Source organism: Dermacentor albipictus, chromosome 3 (assembly GCF_038994185.2).
Source record: "Dermacentor albipictus isolate Rhodes 1998 colony chromosome 3, USDA_Dalb.pri_finalv2, whole genome shotgun sequence".
In the NCBI taxonomy this organism is placed as follows: Eukaryota; Metazoa; Arthropoda; class Arachnida; order Ixodida; family Ixodidae; genus Dermacentor; species Dermacentor albipictus.
In genome coordinates, this window is record NC_091823.1 from 84,669,208 (window position 1) to 84,685,260 (window position 16,053).

Here is a 16,053-nt window from a genome sequence, read left to right on the forward strand (position 1 = left end):
TCAATTCCTAAATGAGGTGCATACCATTTTCGCACAGGAGACTACACTAAAAGTACACAACATGATTTCGTGTGGAACAAAGTGAGAAGGGGAACAGAAATATCCACAATATAACAGGCGGAGGCTCTCCAGAGTTGCACCAGCTATCTTGGTCACTGCTTCGCGCCCTACTCGAGACTACTCACAATTTTATTTTACTGCACTGTGTTAGTAACGTTGCCTTCGACTAGCCAGCGAGCCTTGCGTTCGGCCTGTTTCGCGCCCTCCTCCCACGGCGAGCGCTCTCAGAAACTTCCGAGCCCCACATTGTCGGAGGAGTCGCCCGGATGAGAGCGTTTCTGGTCACGGCCATAACAAAGCGTGCACGCGTCACCACTGTGGGCGGCGGTCCCTCGTAATCCAGGCGACCGCTATACGGCGCCCCGCGAACCCTCGTCCAGAGTCCTTAAATTTTTTTTCAAAACATGGAAGGACTCTGGCTCGTCCCATAGGTGCCTCCGCAGCATTTTTCCCGGAAGAGTCGCGAACATTGGTTGGGCTTCGGCGACAGCTTCGACGCGAAATTGTATTTTGCACTATAGTCACGTTATCTTGCCGCTGTCACTTGATACTCCACAGTGAGTCGCACGTTTGGCTTGCGTACTTGTTCTATGCCTCTGAGTTGGATCAACGCCACATCCGCCCGACTCGTAGGACGGACGCGACCAGTCGAGGATGTCGTAATGAAGACTGCTCACGGAGATCTCGAAAGGGACACTGGAAGGGACACTGGAGGCCGAGGTTCCCTTAGGCCATGCAGACAAACTCGCGAGGGCAAGCGTTGCGAAAGAAGGGACTGTATGTGAAACACGACGTGGACGCTTGGCATCCGACCTATCGCTGCAGGCACGGGACGCGTCATTTCTACCAGGCAGCGACGTCACCAAAAGCAGCAACGTATGCACGCACTCTTTGGTGGCAAACACCGTTTATGAAGAAATAGGCACGGGTTCTCCCATGCTTGCTGTCTACAGAAACACCTGCACGCACATTAGAAAAGCCGGCGAGTAGTTGCATAACGACGAGTCACTACATCCGACATGCCGTCGCTCACGCCTCGTCCTCACCCACAACTGGGTGAGGATGAGTACCTATCTCTTCGTGCGCCTATCTTTTCATGCCATATGCGCCATTGCCACCCAGAAATGCCTGAAATATCGTCTCTTCAATGGCGCACGGTGTGCTCTTCTCCTGACAATTCAATAGGCGCATGCCCTACAAGTTAGGTGCACCTCATATCAACGGTGTTACATGGAACTCCCTATAAGAGTATCTGAATAGCCAGTAAAATACATCGTAGCTGTTTTGTGGTTATGGGGAAAGTCGTTCAATGAGGTGGAAAACAAAGTCTTATCGTAAATGACACCGCTTGGCTTATGTTTGTATCAGTAAGGCATTTAGCATCGTAAGGGTAGCAGAAAATAGCGCCCACTTCCTTTCTTCTGAACCACTATATATATTTAGCGTGGCTGCTACGGCGAAGCGCAGGTATAACACGAAGTACATGGGCCGCAACACGTTGTTCCCAAACTCAGACGCATAAGAAAGTAGTTCAAGTTGAGGAAAAAGAAGTGCGGAAGTGCTGCATGCGTAGCAGCTACGGCCTGAACATAAGAAAAACCCAGCCGCAGACATAAACGCCAAATGCAAGTTGTCTATGACATTGTTAATGGCAGCTGAAAGAAACTAGTTATGTATATGGGGCTATGCCGCAATGCAAAAGAAAAGAAGACATCGTTATTCAGTACACGTTTTCCCGACCTAATAAACCCGACCGAATATATATTTGAAGGTTAGCTGACCATACCTAACTGGCGTTAGTCCAACCGGAGTCCTCGCGCTAAAATACAATAAAGAAAGAACAAAAATTATTTTGCATCGCTAGTTAAAACGTTTGCTTGCGAAGCATAAAGGCGGTCATGCAAACAGAAAGACGGCAGCGCGTGTGTCTTGCATACGCTGCTACACGCTGAAAGCGAGAGGCCCTCTGGCGGCAATAAAGTTACTGGCACTGTGTACGAGACTATGCTTCGAGAATAGCGAAGACGCCGCAGCGTCCTCTCGATATTTTCATAAAAAAATCTATGGCCGATATTTTTTTTTAATCTGAACATGGTCTGTGTACGTAGAAAACCTGCATACGCGAACTTACAATCTTTTTCGACTAAGTTCATTAAGCTGCTTGACAAAATAAAAGAGAAAAAAAGAAAGAAAAGGAAGAAGCCGTTCGAAACTTTATTGATCAGAACGAATTCGAATAAAAAATAATGATATTACCATAAAAAAAGAGGAGTGGTTAACGACTTTTGTAGACTGCGTGCATACTTTGTCGGTGGCAGCAGGATACGCCTACACGATTGGGAATTTAAATACCGTTTTGTCCGGGGCCTGGTCCTCGTCAAATTCACGATGAGTCTTGCTCTACAGCAGGCGAGAAAGAAACACACAAAGGAAAGAAACGCGCACTACTAAAGTTTCAGTTGTATGTGTTTCAGTTGCATGCGTTTCAGTTGTAATCGTTTCAGTTGTATGCGTTTTTTATGCGTGGACGCACAAGAAAGAGAACGAAAACGCACAGAACGAAGGCACCGACACAAACCGCCCTGAGATAACGAGCGACAAGGCAGGAAATAATTCCTCACATAATCGCGTATCTGGTTTACGCATGCATAGTGTCGGTTAACGCGAGCGCTGTTCAAGCGAGAGAGAGAGAGAGAGAGAGAGATGGGAGCAAGGAAAGACAGGGACGTTAATCAGACTGAGTCCAGTTTGTTACCCTACACGTGGGGAGGGGGAGTGAAAAAAAAAAGAAAGAAGAGAGAGAGAGATGAGCGTATATCGCCCTTTCACATGCACTAAGCTAGGCGCGGCATGTCTACAGTCGGGCACTCAAGTTTGTCGCCTTCAGGTACTGAAGAAGCGCTCGAATGGCTTTCTGAGCTGATGAACTGCGAGGTCAGGCTCCCAAGTCTGATATATTTTCGCTGATGCGGTGCCAAGCGTAAACATGAATACCTAATGTGGCGGGCACCGACAAGAATCCATCGATTCGTTACGGCCCGTCGACCGGCGACTCGGGTATAGCAACCCGACCATTTACCGCACTCCTTGCGTGTATAAACGAGCAGGAGCTGTCACGCTTCCTCCCTAGATACCGGCCATTAAATATGCACCCGCGTCTGAGCGTGCGCTTCGGCGACGCCACGACTTCGCTAAACGGAGGAAGGATATGCGAGTTTCTTCATGGTTTTCCTGCTCGTGGCGTTGCGAATTCCTTTCCGAACGGGAAAGGAGCTCGGGGGAAAAAAATATGTACTAAGACGCCGTGCCTAATGGAGATAGAAGAGTAAGATACAGAGGCGAGAACTTCGCGGATAAGCTGCAACAAAAACAAATCGGGGGATATTTGTGCACGGCACACTGCACACGGCCTGCCTAACTGGCTCACCCTGGAACGTTAGCAACACGAAAGCAATCCATGAGCCTGGCTGTTAGCCAAGGAACTTGAGAAAAAAAAAAAACGTAACGGAACGTGACCCTCGATCCTTTCATGTTTCTGTATATTCGAGTTACGTTTACTTATCTTTATTTTTGTTTGTCTGAGCGTGTCGGATAATGTCGTGGCAGAGACTCCTGCCGTGCTCTGCCTCAGTTTGTCCGCTGAGTCACCAGCGAATGAGTCAGAGATGCAGTAGTGCATCAAGAACGGGAGAAACAGAGAGAGAAAGTGAAGGAAAGAAATGCAGAAATTTGAAAGCAGGAGCAACGAGTCAGCCCAGCGTGTCAAACACGCGTGATACACGGCGGCGAACTAACCGATGTTCATGGAAGATGCGCATCGCGCGAGTAGTTTCAATCGTGCGCCGTTATTAATTCATCATTCTTCCTCCCGCTTTCTCTTTCCGCTTGTAATCTACGGTCGCGACGCATCCGGTAGCGGCACGGCTGAGGAAATCAAGTATACATTTGGGCTTGCAACGTGTCACGCAAGATCTGGGCCCTGTGAAAAAGAGCTAGTCGGCCCCGCCGAAACGTATACAGAACACCATCCGAGCGTTTCCGTTTTCTCCGCAACCATCAAACGCTCGGATGGAAGCCGGACTTATGATAAACTCTTGAAGCACAGCTCGGCTCAAAATCGTGCAGACCATTTAGCGCGCTAAATGTGGCATGAAGTCAATCGCTATCTTTGCACTCAGCTTGAAAATAAAGGGGAGAGACAGAAAGAAAAGCATGCTGGTTAAGTATGCAGCTGTATGCCGACACGTTCGACTTTCTTCGAACCTATCGTCAGGCGCATTTATTTGCTGGGGCTCGTTTTATCATGAGGCAAACCCTAATAAGAGACTTTAAACCTGATGGTAGCGATAAAAGGGACGAATACACGGTGAAAAGACGACACCACGACGAGGGGAAGCGTCCCCTCCTCGTCTTCTCTTGATTTCACCGTGTGTTCGTCCCTTTTAGCACTACCATCAGTTTTAAAGAATGCATCCCCAACTTGCCCAGCACCAATTTTCATCGAATAATAAGAGACGATCGTTTTCGTTCGATCCTGATTCGCTCGTATTGTCCCGCCGTTCACCCGCCCGCCAAAGCCATATTATCGAATCACCGTAGTTTTCTAAGCTAACGCCGGCGGTGCCACAGTTCAGCGGCGACGGCGTCCTATTGCTGCGCACGAGTTGGCGGGTTTGTTCTCTTTCTAGTCGCGACGATTTAGACGCGATGCTAAAACCGTTTCTTGCACGCTAAAGAAACCCAGCTGGCAAAAAATATTGCCGGAACCTTCCACTAGGTCTTCTTTCGTTATAAAACATGCGTGCCTTCGGGAAGTCGCCACACACCGATAGATTATGTCAATGTCATCGAGTTGAACCACTGGCCGAATTCTCAAAACATTTTCGTTCTTAAGTCCTGCTTTGTCATTGGCCAGCCACCTTCGCTATTATGTCCAGCATCACGATTGGCCAGCATCCGCTCTTGCGCCCGGCTTCAGCGTAAGAAAATTTTTGTGAATACCATGCCAAGTTTACAAAAAATTTTCCTAGAATGGCGAGTCAGAACGCTGGGACACCGTGAGAGAACCGCGCTTCACTCATTTGTCGGTGAACATGTCACGTGGTATAGGTTTAATCCGCGGGTATGAAAATGCAGTGTTTTAGCGACATATAAAGCCGTATTCTACATAGAGCTCCAAACACCAAACTCTTTCGAGGGGAAAAAAAAGAAAGAGGAACTCGAATGGAAGCTTCTCGATGCCATCCACAGTCGTGTGACACGATGCAGGAAAGCGAAGATGACCATGCGTCAAGGTTATATACCGAGCTCCTGTGGCTGTCGCTCCAGCAGTTCACCCGAAATGATCGTGAGATGGCGCACCGGTATATAGGCAGGAAATGTCACGCTGTGGACCACGCGCGCGACTACTCATGGACAGTGACGCGATGCCGCGGGAACACAAGCGATCGCCTAGCACGTCCAACTATATGCAAGTACATACGCGAGATACGCACAACGGTACTGATCGCTGCGCAGCAAACGATCGAAGTTGTCCGTTCGTGTATGTGAGGACGCTTATTATACTGTCATTATCGACTTCCTCCACCCGTGCGTGGAAGAGACAACATGCGTGATTATCGAAGGTGCACGGATTCCTGCAGCTCGTCCTGACATGAGTGAGTCCCTACATTCTGCTCGTCGGAAACCTCTAACTGAATCTATGACCGACGGGACACGCAAGTCTGCTCGATCTCCTCCGTCTTTCCTCGATTCCGTCATCTCCATAAGCGATGTAAGACGGCGTGAGGAAAAAATAAAGTAAAAATAATAAGAAGAAAAGCTAAGAGGTGCAATTTCGGCCCAACCGCAGAAGGAAAACAAAAGTGCACGCGAACGAAGCCATTAGCGGAGACTCGCGGCGGCTTCTAAAGTCGCAGAGGAAAAAAAAAAAAAAATGCGCCGATGACGCACGAAATCGCAAGCGCAGCATGCACAGTGACAGACAGAAACACATATGGACGCAGTGACACACAAACGGAATATCAAAAAGCAATTAGAGACATCCGCGTCCCCAAATTCCTCTAAATATTTCATATCATAAGAAGCCAACAAACACTGACGCCAAGGACAACATAGAGAAAATTACTTGTGCTTAATAAATAAAATGAAGGAACGATAAGTTTAATGGAAATGAAAATGGATGAAAAAAACAACTTGCCGCAGGTGGGGTAACGATCGCACAACCTTCGCATATTTCACTCATTCAATTATCACTCTACATTCTCGAGTGTAAGACAGGTGGCTTAAAAATCTTATAAAGCTTTAGAAATAGCGGACCACAAGTTTGCAAATGCTGACAACCTCGGGCACAAAAATAAATAAAAATAAAAGAAAGGAGGCAGAGTGTTGGCTTTGTGCAAGTGCAGCATCGCTATAGAGGTACTTGAATATGTCCTGCAGCCGCTTGAGTCTCCTATTTCTAAAGCTATCTTGTGAGGGGACATCGTGCAGAGCATAGACGATAGCACTACTTTCTAAATACCACCCGGTTCTCAGGTAAACAAATTTCGTTTTTTTTACCTTTCTACTAAGACTTTTCTCTCTTTCTCTCTCTCGCTTCTTCTTCTTGTTTCCTTCTTTCTTTCTTTCTCTCATTTTTCCTCTTTTTTTTTTTTACATTAACGAATGATGTGCCGTGAGTGTTTCCAATCAGCGTCGTCTATCAGGGGAAATCCACTTGGTGAGACCAGTAGTTCGTCTATTTGCGAAAGCAGGTAAAGCTGGTGCAACGAGGCGAACTTTCTTTTCCAGCTCTTTTGTTTTTAACGCGATAGCGTTAAGGAGCTCGTGTCGCAGAAAAGCCGGTGTCGTCGGCGTCGGGTGTCGGCGTCTGCGGCGTTGACCGTGAGCGATAAATAACGGCAGGCACTTCATAAATAAAAAGCAACTTCCAAGATGGGCTGGGTGGGAATCGAACCAGGGTCTCCGGAGTGTGAAACGGAGACGCTACCACTCAGCCACGAGTTCGACGCTTCCAAGCGGTACAAACGCGCCTCTAGTGAATGCGGTGTTGCCTTCGAAACGAGCCGTGGAAAGTTATACTGCGGTGTATATCGGTAATTATGAACATGGAACTTACAGAAGTCGCAGTTACACGAGTAGCGAAGTGCGTTTCCGTTGCATTCCTTCTGCGCTTTCCGCACATGCCGAGCCATCTTGCGGCAAACACAGAAGGCCCCCTCCGCTCCATGTACGGCGCTGCCCCGACAGATGGCGCGCCACGTGCGCACTGCAGCTGTGCGAGGCGGGTCGCGGCGCGGACTCTCTCACCCCTGACAACGCTTCGCCTTGCACCCTCTGCAGAATCAAGCGCCCTTCCTTTCTTTAGATCGCTATCTGTGTATCTCTCTGCCCGTGCCGATCACGACGTTTGGCTGGCGTGCATCATTTCCCCCTCCGAGATACCGAGTTCTTTGGTTCGTTCCGCTTGCTCAGGCGCACGTTTCGTTGCTGCGCCGAACGCCCGACCATATGGCTCGACGCTCACCGCTTCCGATGCGCGGCGCCTCGTAAGTGATGGCTGCCCTGTAGCCCATTGTCTTACACCCCTTGGCGGGTCGACGGGAACGCTTTCGCGTTCCACTCTTGAAGGCGAAGCTTAAGCGTCCACCAATTTTTTTCTAATTTTGTTCTTTTTTTTTTCCTTGCAGTGATTCATGACGATGTTCTGTAGACACAGCTGACGGCAATAAGGAGCCTGGGTAAGCACAGAGAGGTCGCATTCGTTCTTAGCAAATGATCTACGCCGACCTGCATACACAATAAGGTTGCAGAAATTAAAAAAAAAGAAAAGCAGAACCATGCTCAACGCGACGCTCTTGAGAATAATGCGTTCACGAAAGATCACGAAGCGCTGCATGGCTTCGGGAAGGCCGCTAGAGGGAGGCCTCTAAGCACCAGCCGAGCTGGAAAATTTGATGGAACAGCAGGAAAGCGAAACGTATTAAAGATGCCGTCGTGACCACCGCGGCCATTTGGGTGCTGGTCCACCTTGAGGAGCGCGCGCTCACGCGTTTTTTTCTTTCCGCTGCTTGTTTTCCACCGCCGGTCAAAACGCAACGGCGATCCAGGTAATAGAACGCGTTAGATTAGGGGACGCAAGTGGCCGGCGTACGCAAAGCAGTGCTACGCAAGTCTGTTTGCGTCTTGAAGCGTAAAACTACTTGGGTAGGCTTCGCGCAATGTGGAAGCCGCGTGTGAACAGTAGGCATAAGACGACGATATTCGCGAGCACGGTAAAAAGCGACAACTTTATTTTCGAGAGGAACGTTGCAAGGCGCTATTTCAAGACACATCGAACAGGACGGATAAGAAACTAGAGATACATAAACGGCAACAAATTCAAACGGCAAGTCCAGACTAGATATGCGATGGTGCTTGTTTCAATTCCGAGAGTTTCCCATTCGAGGTTCAAGAGTTTCGAATCTGTTGAGTTTGCAAGCAAGCGGTATCGCTCCTCCAAGCGACCGTATTTGGTTTTTCTCTTATCGAACTTTCTTGTCTCTTTTCCATACAATCAAACTGAGCTCTCTCTGGCTTGTTAGGCTGCTTTCGCGCTGAGTAAGTGTTCAGTGCTTAATGTCCTATATCCTTACTAACGTCATTATGGTGCTGTGAATATTTCAGGGCATGTGACGCAGCACATGGTGCAGGCGACGCGCGATGAGCGCCGCCCCTCTAATGTAGTTGAAAACCCGCTGCCTTTAACGGCGCGTCGCTCCTGACCCTCCGAGCACCACAAGCCGACGCCCATCACGCCATCACGACGTCGCCAACATTCGTGGGTCCTCTGTACCGGCGTAGTGCGTCTTATTCTATCCGTGTTTGAATGTCAAGCGTGCTAAACATGAATTCCTGTTTAGTGACATCGCCGTATGGCGTTATGCCCTCTGTAGACTGCTTCTCGAGAATTGTCATTCTATGGACTGGATGTAACTAAAGTTCGATTCCCAAGATCTGCAGTCGTTCAGCACGTTTCAGCGTCAACAAAATTAGTGAACCACATATTCGCCGAAAAAGGAAAACCTGGTACGTTTGCACGCGAAATATTATTCACCCGAGAAAATGCAGTGACAGTTTGATTTGATTTATTTGTTGGCGTCATCAAGGAGTGAGTATATTGACAAGTGGGCAGCACGTGTAGCAGTAGTAATTGGTTGTTTATTAAAATTTTGTTGTTTATTTAAGTAAATAAAGAAAAAAAGAGAAGGAAATTACTGTCGTCCACACTGTAACTGTCAAGTGCCGTACGTACACATGAATGTCGATCAGCAGTTCGAATTTTCTGATGCAAGCTGAAATGAAAAACAGTGTGCTGAATTTCGAGAATGTAAAAATCGAAAATTTATAATGGTATACTTACAGCACTTACAATTCTAGGCAGCGCCAACGGCGACACCGTGGTCAAATTGAAAGCCTTGTTTTCAGACAAGTCGCGGGATTCTGAGAACACTGCGTGGATTCAAGCTTTCGCTCCACAACACTACCCGAGGCGAGAGCTCTTCAAGCACCGGTGTTTGCAACCTCGTGGAAATAACTCGGCGCAAACAAGGTCGACGGAAAAGAAGCAGAAGGCGCTCACAGGAAGAGACTACTATAGGGAGCTTTAGTATGCTGTCCTCCAGTCTTTCCTGCTCCTGCTCGCCCGTCCTTTCCCGCGCATTTCTCCTTTCTCGGACTACTGCCAGGCGTATGTCCTTGCTGGCGTTAATTTACGTTTCAGTGAATCGTCAAACGGCACCGAATGCAAAGTCTACAACGCGCGCTGCTGCACCGTCTACGTTGACGACTGTGCCCGTCTGGCGCGGTCTGCGAAAAAGGGGAGAAAAGGAAGGACGACTCTAAACGCTTGCGTGGATAGAGACCGACACACGCCATAAGGTAACGAGAGTCGGTCAGTGCCGTCGGGCCGTCCATTGTATATGTACGCCGTGCCACACCACACGCACGCGCGCGAGACCTTAGCACATAAAGTGGTCGGCGCGCGGTAATGACATAACTGTCACGCGAGCTGACCGACATTACAGGCGTTAATCTGCGCATGCGCACGCCTGCGAGCTGTACACGTGTGTGCGGGGAGGAGGCGGAGGGGGCAGCGATTGTCGAAAATGGACGAAGCGGCCGTATATACGCATATGTATATGATGGCGACAAGGCTGCGCGGAGAGGGCAACGCCGCGTGCCCGATGTGGGATAAGGACGACGGAAGTCCGAGCTTCCTTGGCACGGCGGCCGGCGGCGCGCGCTGTGTATACAGGCGACAATTAAGAGGACTGAGCATGCCTGCAGGTTGACACGCTCCTTCCGCGTGTTCGCGTCCTTGCGCCTCCATCGCGCCACTTCCTTGTTTTGCACGAGCAGGATCGAGGGAACTGACGGATGGGCTTTATATCTGGAGACTTAACTACCTTAGAAAGCCGGCAGGCATTGAATCAAAGGAGGAAGAGCGAGAACATTTAGACTTGTTTTGCTTGAATAAAGAACCTCGTTATTACTTCGTAGATATTAAGGTTGCGCTTATCTTCACATTAAAAAAAAAAGGAAAAGTGAGGGACGTATTAAAAAAAAAGTCAGTCGGCACCGGCAAGAAGTGCGTTAACAGCCGCCGCGTGACGCGATAGGAGCGCTATGGGTGACGGCCTTATTAGCAAGGGTCTCTAAACGCTTTTGTCGTTCCGTCATTCGCAGTTTAGAGTTTCAGTGAAGGTGAATGAAGAATCGTAAACGCTGTCAAAAGTGTGAGTTAAGAATCTAACACGTTTTTGTAGGGCGAAATGTGCCTAGAAATGCAGGTAACACCTCGATCACAATGATAACAGCGAGCGCGCGGTCTCCCGTCGATGAATCTAACCTCACGGGTCGAGCTCGTCCGCCACTTAAGCATTTCTCACCGTACATTCCGGATATATAACTTGCTGGTGCATGCGTTGGTGCATGCAGGCATGCAGTTCATCGCTATTCGCAGCGCGCGAGTGCAATGTGATCAGACACGCCTCCTTCGACAGAGAATCGTTAATAACATTCAAGAAATTTGGGATATACTGTATAGGTGCCTCTTTCGGCGGGCGACAACTTGACAACAGTGATAATCCGGTTTAAACGAACGTGAGTAAATGCGTATTTAAAGAAGAAACACGAAGTGTAAATGTAGTATTCCTGGGACTCCCGCTCAAGTGAATTGGGTTTCCGTGGGCAGGCGCACTGTTAGGCTTTTCAGAGCGCTGGGGCGCTATAACGTAAAACTATTTCAAACTTTTATATTCCATTCCCGGGACTCCCGCTCAAGTGAATTGGGTTTCCGTGGGCAGGCGCACTGTTAGGCTTTTCAGAGCGCTGGGGCGCTATAACGTAAAACTATTTCAAACTTTTATATTCCATTCCCGGGACTCCCGCTCAAGTGAATTGGGTTTCCGTGGGCAGGCGCACTGTTAGGCTTTTCAGAGCGCTGGGGCGCTATAACGTAAAACTATTTCAAACTTTTATATTCCATTCCCGGGACTCCCGCTCAAGTGAATTGGGTTTCCGTGGGCAGGCGCACTGTTAGGCTTTTCAGAGCGCTGGGGCGCTATAACGTAAAACTATTTCAAACTTTTATATTCCATTTCTGCTATCAGCCCTCCGTGATTGGTCAAAAACCTTTTTAGACCACTCCACTTCACCTGTCTGTCACGCGACGTCACGAAAACCGCGAAAACTCACACTGATTATGCATGAGTTGACCGAAAAAAGAAAAAGAGTTATTTCTGATTCGATGCCTTTTCGCCATTAGCCCGCGCCTATTGGGCAAAAGTTTTCGGGCTGTACCCACTTCACCTGCCTGTCACGCGACGTCACAAAACCGCGAAAACTCACCGCGTCAAAGTGACGTGTACGCATTAAAGATGCATCAATATGCCGAACAAAACTGAATTTTCTTCTGCATAGCCGCAGGCGGCCCCGTTCCGAAAGGAATAAAAGATGGCTGCCGCCGATAGCTCAGGCGCTGGCTACTTGCACCTGCCGGAGAGCATGGGTTTATTTGGATATAATAAAACTTCTTGCGTGGCCGCGTAACGTTTTCGAGCACTTTTGGCACGTTTACGATCTCATTCGGCCAACTCTTCTCTGCTGCACGCCGCACGTGACAGACTGTCCGGGCAAGCCAATATCATCATCATCATCATCATCATCAGCCTGGTTACGCCCACTGCAGGGCAAAGGCCTCTCCCACACTTCTCCAACAACCCCGGTCATGTACTAATTGTGGCCATGCCGTGCCTGCAAACTTCTTAATCTCATCCGCCCACCTAACTTTCTGCCGTCCCCTGCTACGCTTCCCTTCCCTTGGGATCCAGTCCGTAACCCTTAATGACCATCGGTTATCTTCCCTCCTCATTACATGTCCTGCCCATGCCCATTTCTTTTTCTTGATTTCAACTAAGATGTCATTAACTCGCGTTTGTTCCCTCACCCAATCTGCTCTTTTCTTATCCCTTAACGTTACACCTATCATTCTTCTTTCCATAGCTCGTTGCGTCGTCCTCAGTTTGAGTAGAACCCTTTTCGTAAGCCTCCAGGTTTCTGCTCCGTAGGTGAGTACTGGTAAGACACAGCTATCATATACTTTTCTCTTGAGGGATAATGGCAACCTGCTGTTCATGATCTGAGAATGCCTGCCAAATGCTCCCCAGCCCATTCTTATTCTTCTGATTATTTCCTTCTCATGATCCGGATTCGCCGTCACTACCTGCCCTAAGTAGATGTATTCCCTTACGACTTCTAGTGCCTCGCTGCCTATTGTAAATTGCTGTTCTCTACCGAGACTGTTAAGCATTACTTTAGTTTTCTGCAGATTAATTTTTAGACCCACTCTTCTGCTTTGCCTCTCCAGGTCAGTGAGCATGCATTGCAATTGGTCCCCTGAGTTACTAAGCAAGGCAATATCATCCGCACATCGCAAGTTACTAAGGTATTCTCCATTAACTTTTATCCCCAATTCTTCCCAATCCAGGTCTCTGAATACCTCCTGTAAGCACGCTGTGAATAGCATTGGAGATATCGTATCTCCCTGCCTGACGCCTTTCCTTATTGGGATTTTGTTGCTTGCTTTATGGAGGACTACGGTGGCTGTGGAGCCGCTATAGATATCTTTCAGTATTTTTACATACGGCTCGTCTACACCCTGATTCCGTAATGCCTCCATGACTGCTGAGGTTTCGACAGAATCGAACACCTTCTCGTAATCAATGAAAGCTATATATAAGGGTTGGTTATATTCCGCACATTTCTCTATCACCTGCTTGATAGTGTGAATATGATCTATTGTTGAGTAGCCTTTACGGAATCCTGCCTGGTCCTTTGCTTGACAGAAGTCTAAGGTGCTCCTGATTCTATTTGCGATTACCGTAGTAAATAGTTTGTAGGCAACGGACAGTAAGCTGATCGGTCTATAATTTTTCAAGTCTTTGGCGTCCCCTTTCTTATGGATTAGGATTATGTTAGCGTTCTTCCAAGATTCCGGTACGCTCGAGGTCATGAGGCATTGCGTATACAGGGTGGCCAGTTTCTCTAGAACAATCTGTCCCCCATCCTTCAACAAATCTGCTGTTACCTGATCCTCCCCAGCTGCCTTCCCCCTTTGGATATCTCCCAAGGCTTTCTTTACTTCTTCCGGGGTTACCTTTGGGATTTCGAATTCGTCTAGACTATTTTCTTTTCCATTATCGTCGTGGGTGCCACTGGTACTGTATAAATCTCTATAGAACTCCTCAGCCACTTGAACTATCTCATCCATATTAGTAATGATATTGCCGGCTTTGTCGCATACATCTGATTCTTGCCAATTCCTAGTTTCTTCTTCACTGTTTTTAGGCTTCCTCCGTTCCTGAGAGCATGTTCAATTCTATCCATATTATACTTCCTTATGTCAGCTGTCTTACGCTTGTTGATTAACTTCGAAAGTTCTGCCAGTTCTGTTCTAGCTGTAGGGTTAGATGCTTTCATACATTGGCGTTTCTTGATCAGATCTTTCGTCTCCTGCGATAGTTTGCTGGTATCCTGCCTAACAGTGTTACCACCGACTTCCATTGCACACTCCTTAATGATGCCCACAAGATTGTCGTTCATTGTTTCAACGCTAAGGTCCTCTTCCTGAGTTAAAGCCGAATACCTGTTCTGTAGCTTGATCTGGAATTCCTCTATTTTCCCTCTTACCGCTAACTCATTAATCGGCTTCTTATGTACCAGTTTCTTCCGTTCCCTCCTCAGGTCTAGACTAATTCGAGTTCTTACCATCCTGTGGTCACTGCAGCGCACCTTGCCGAGCACGTCCACATCTTGTATGATGCCAGGGTTAGCGCAGAGTATGAAGTCTATTTCATTTCTAGACTCGCCGTTCGGGCTCTTCCACGTCCACTTTCGGCTATCCCGCTTGCGGAAGAAGGTATTCATTATCCTCATATTATTCTGTTCCGCAAACTCTACTAATAACTCTCCCCTGCTATTCCTAGTGCCTATGCCATATTCCCCCACTGCCTTGTCTCCAGCCTGCTTCTTGCCTACCTTGGCATTAAAGTCGCCCATTAGTATAGTGTATTTAGTTTTCACTCTGCCCATCGCCGATTCCACGTCTTCATAGAAGCTTTCGACTTCCTGGTCATCATGACTGGATGTAGGGGCGTAGACCTGTACAATCTTCATTTTGTACCTCTTATTAAGTTTCACAACAAGACCTGCCACCCTCTCGTTAATGCTAGAGAGTTCCTGTATGTTACCAGCTATATTCTTATTAATGAGGAATCCGATTCCTAGTTCTCTTCTCTCCGCTAAGCCCCGGTAGCACAGGACGTGCCCGCTTTTTAGCACTGTATATGCTTCTTTTGGCCTCCTAACGTCACTGAGCCCTATTATATCCCATTTACTGCCCTCTAATTCCTCCAATAGCACTGCTAGACTCGCCTCACTAGATAACGTTCTAGCGTTAAACGTTGCCAGGTTCATATTCCAATGGCGGCCTGTCCGGAGCCAGTGATTCTTAGCACCCTCTGCTGCGCCGCAGGTCTGACCGCCGCCGTGGTCAGTTGCTTCACAGCTGCTGGGGACTGAGGACTGGGGTTTGATTGTGTTGTTCATATAGGAGGTTGTGGCCAAGTACTGCACCAGGGTGGCCAATCCTGCTCTGGTGAGGGAGTGCGTTACCGGTTCTGGTCACCGGGATCAGGCCACACTCCAGGCCTGCTTGTGCAATTTCATCAACACACGGATTTTTTTTTTAATCCGGTGGAAAATTGCCGGCACCGGGATTCGAACCACGCACCTCTTTGCACGCGAGGCGGGTGTTCTACCTCTACGCCACCGCTCCACCAGCCAATATATTGCGAAATAAAAACACGTATAGAGTTGTGCTCTATACCTCATCTGATTATGAGGCACGCCGTAGGGAGGGACTCCGGAAATTCGGACCTCCTGGGGTTCTTTAACGTGCACCTAAGTCTAATAAGTGCACGGGTGTTCTCGCAGTTTGCCCCCCATAGAAATGCGGCCGCCGTGGCCTGGATTCGACCACGCGACCTCGGGTTCAGCAGCCGAACTACCTATAGTCACTAAGCAACCACGGCGGTTACAACCTAAGCAGAAGACTTGCATGCTACACCGACGTTCCTCGTGGGAGTTGGCATAAGCCAAGACACACAGCACAACATATGACGTCAAAAAACAAAAAACAAGAAAAAAAATCGAGAGAACGGTTGAATGCTGTCGCAAGTGGGATTCTGCCAAACGAAACTTCGTCGCTCTTCGTCCTGCCTCGTGCGAAATGTTTCTCTGTGTGGCCAAGCGACCGCGCAGTTGCGTTTTCCTGCGCGAACCTTGGGTGCACTGCGTTGAGCGTTCCGCTTTACTATCGCATTAAACTTACGCAGGCTCGGTGGCCGCCACCACTTGCCATCATGCATATTTCATGAAACCGTAATGTCG

The 16,053-nt window shown here is 48.3% G+C and overlaps 1 protein-coding gene across 2 annotated transcripts in view; it reads right to left on the reverse strand.

Annotated features, from left to right (window-relative positions):
• LOC139057442 (epidermal retinol dehydrogenase 2-like) overlaps positions 1 to 16,053 on the reverse strand; it is a 101,075-nt gene that overhangs the window by 39,127 nt on the left and 45,895 nt on the right. The window lies entirely within an intron of this gene.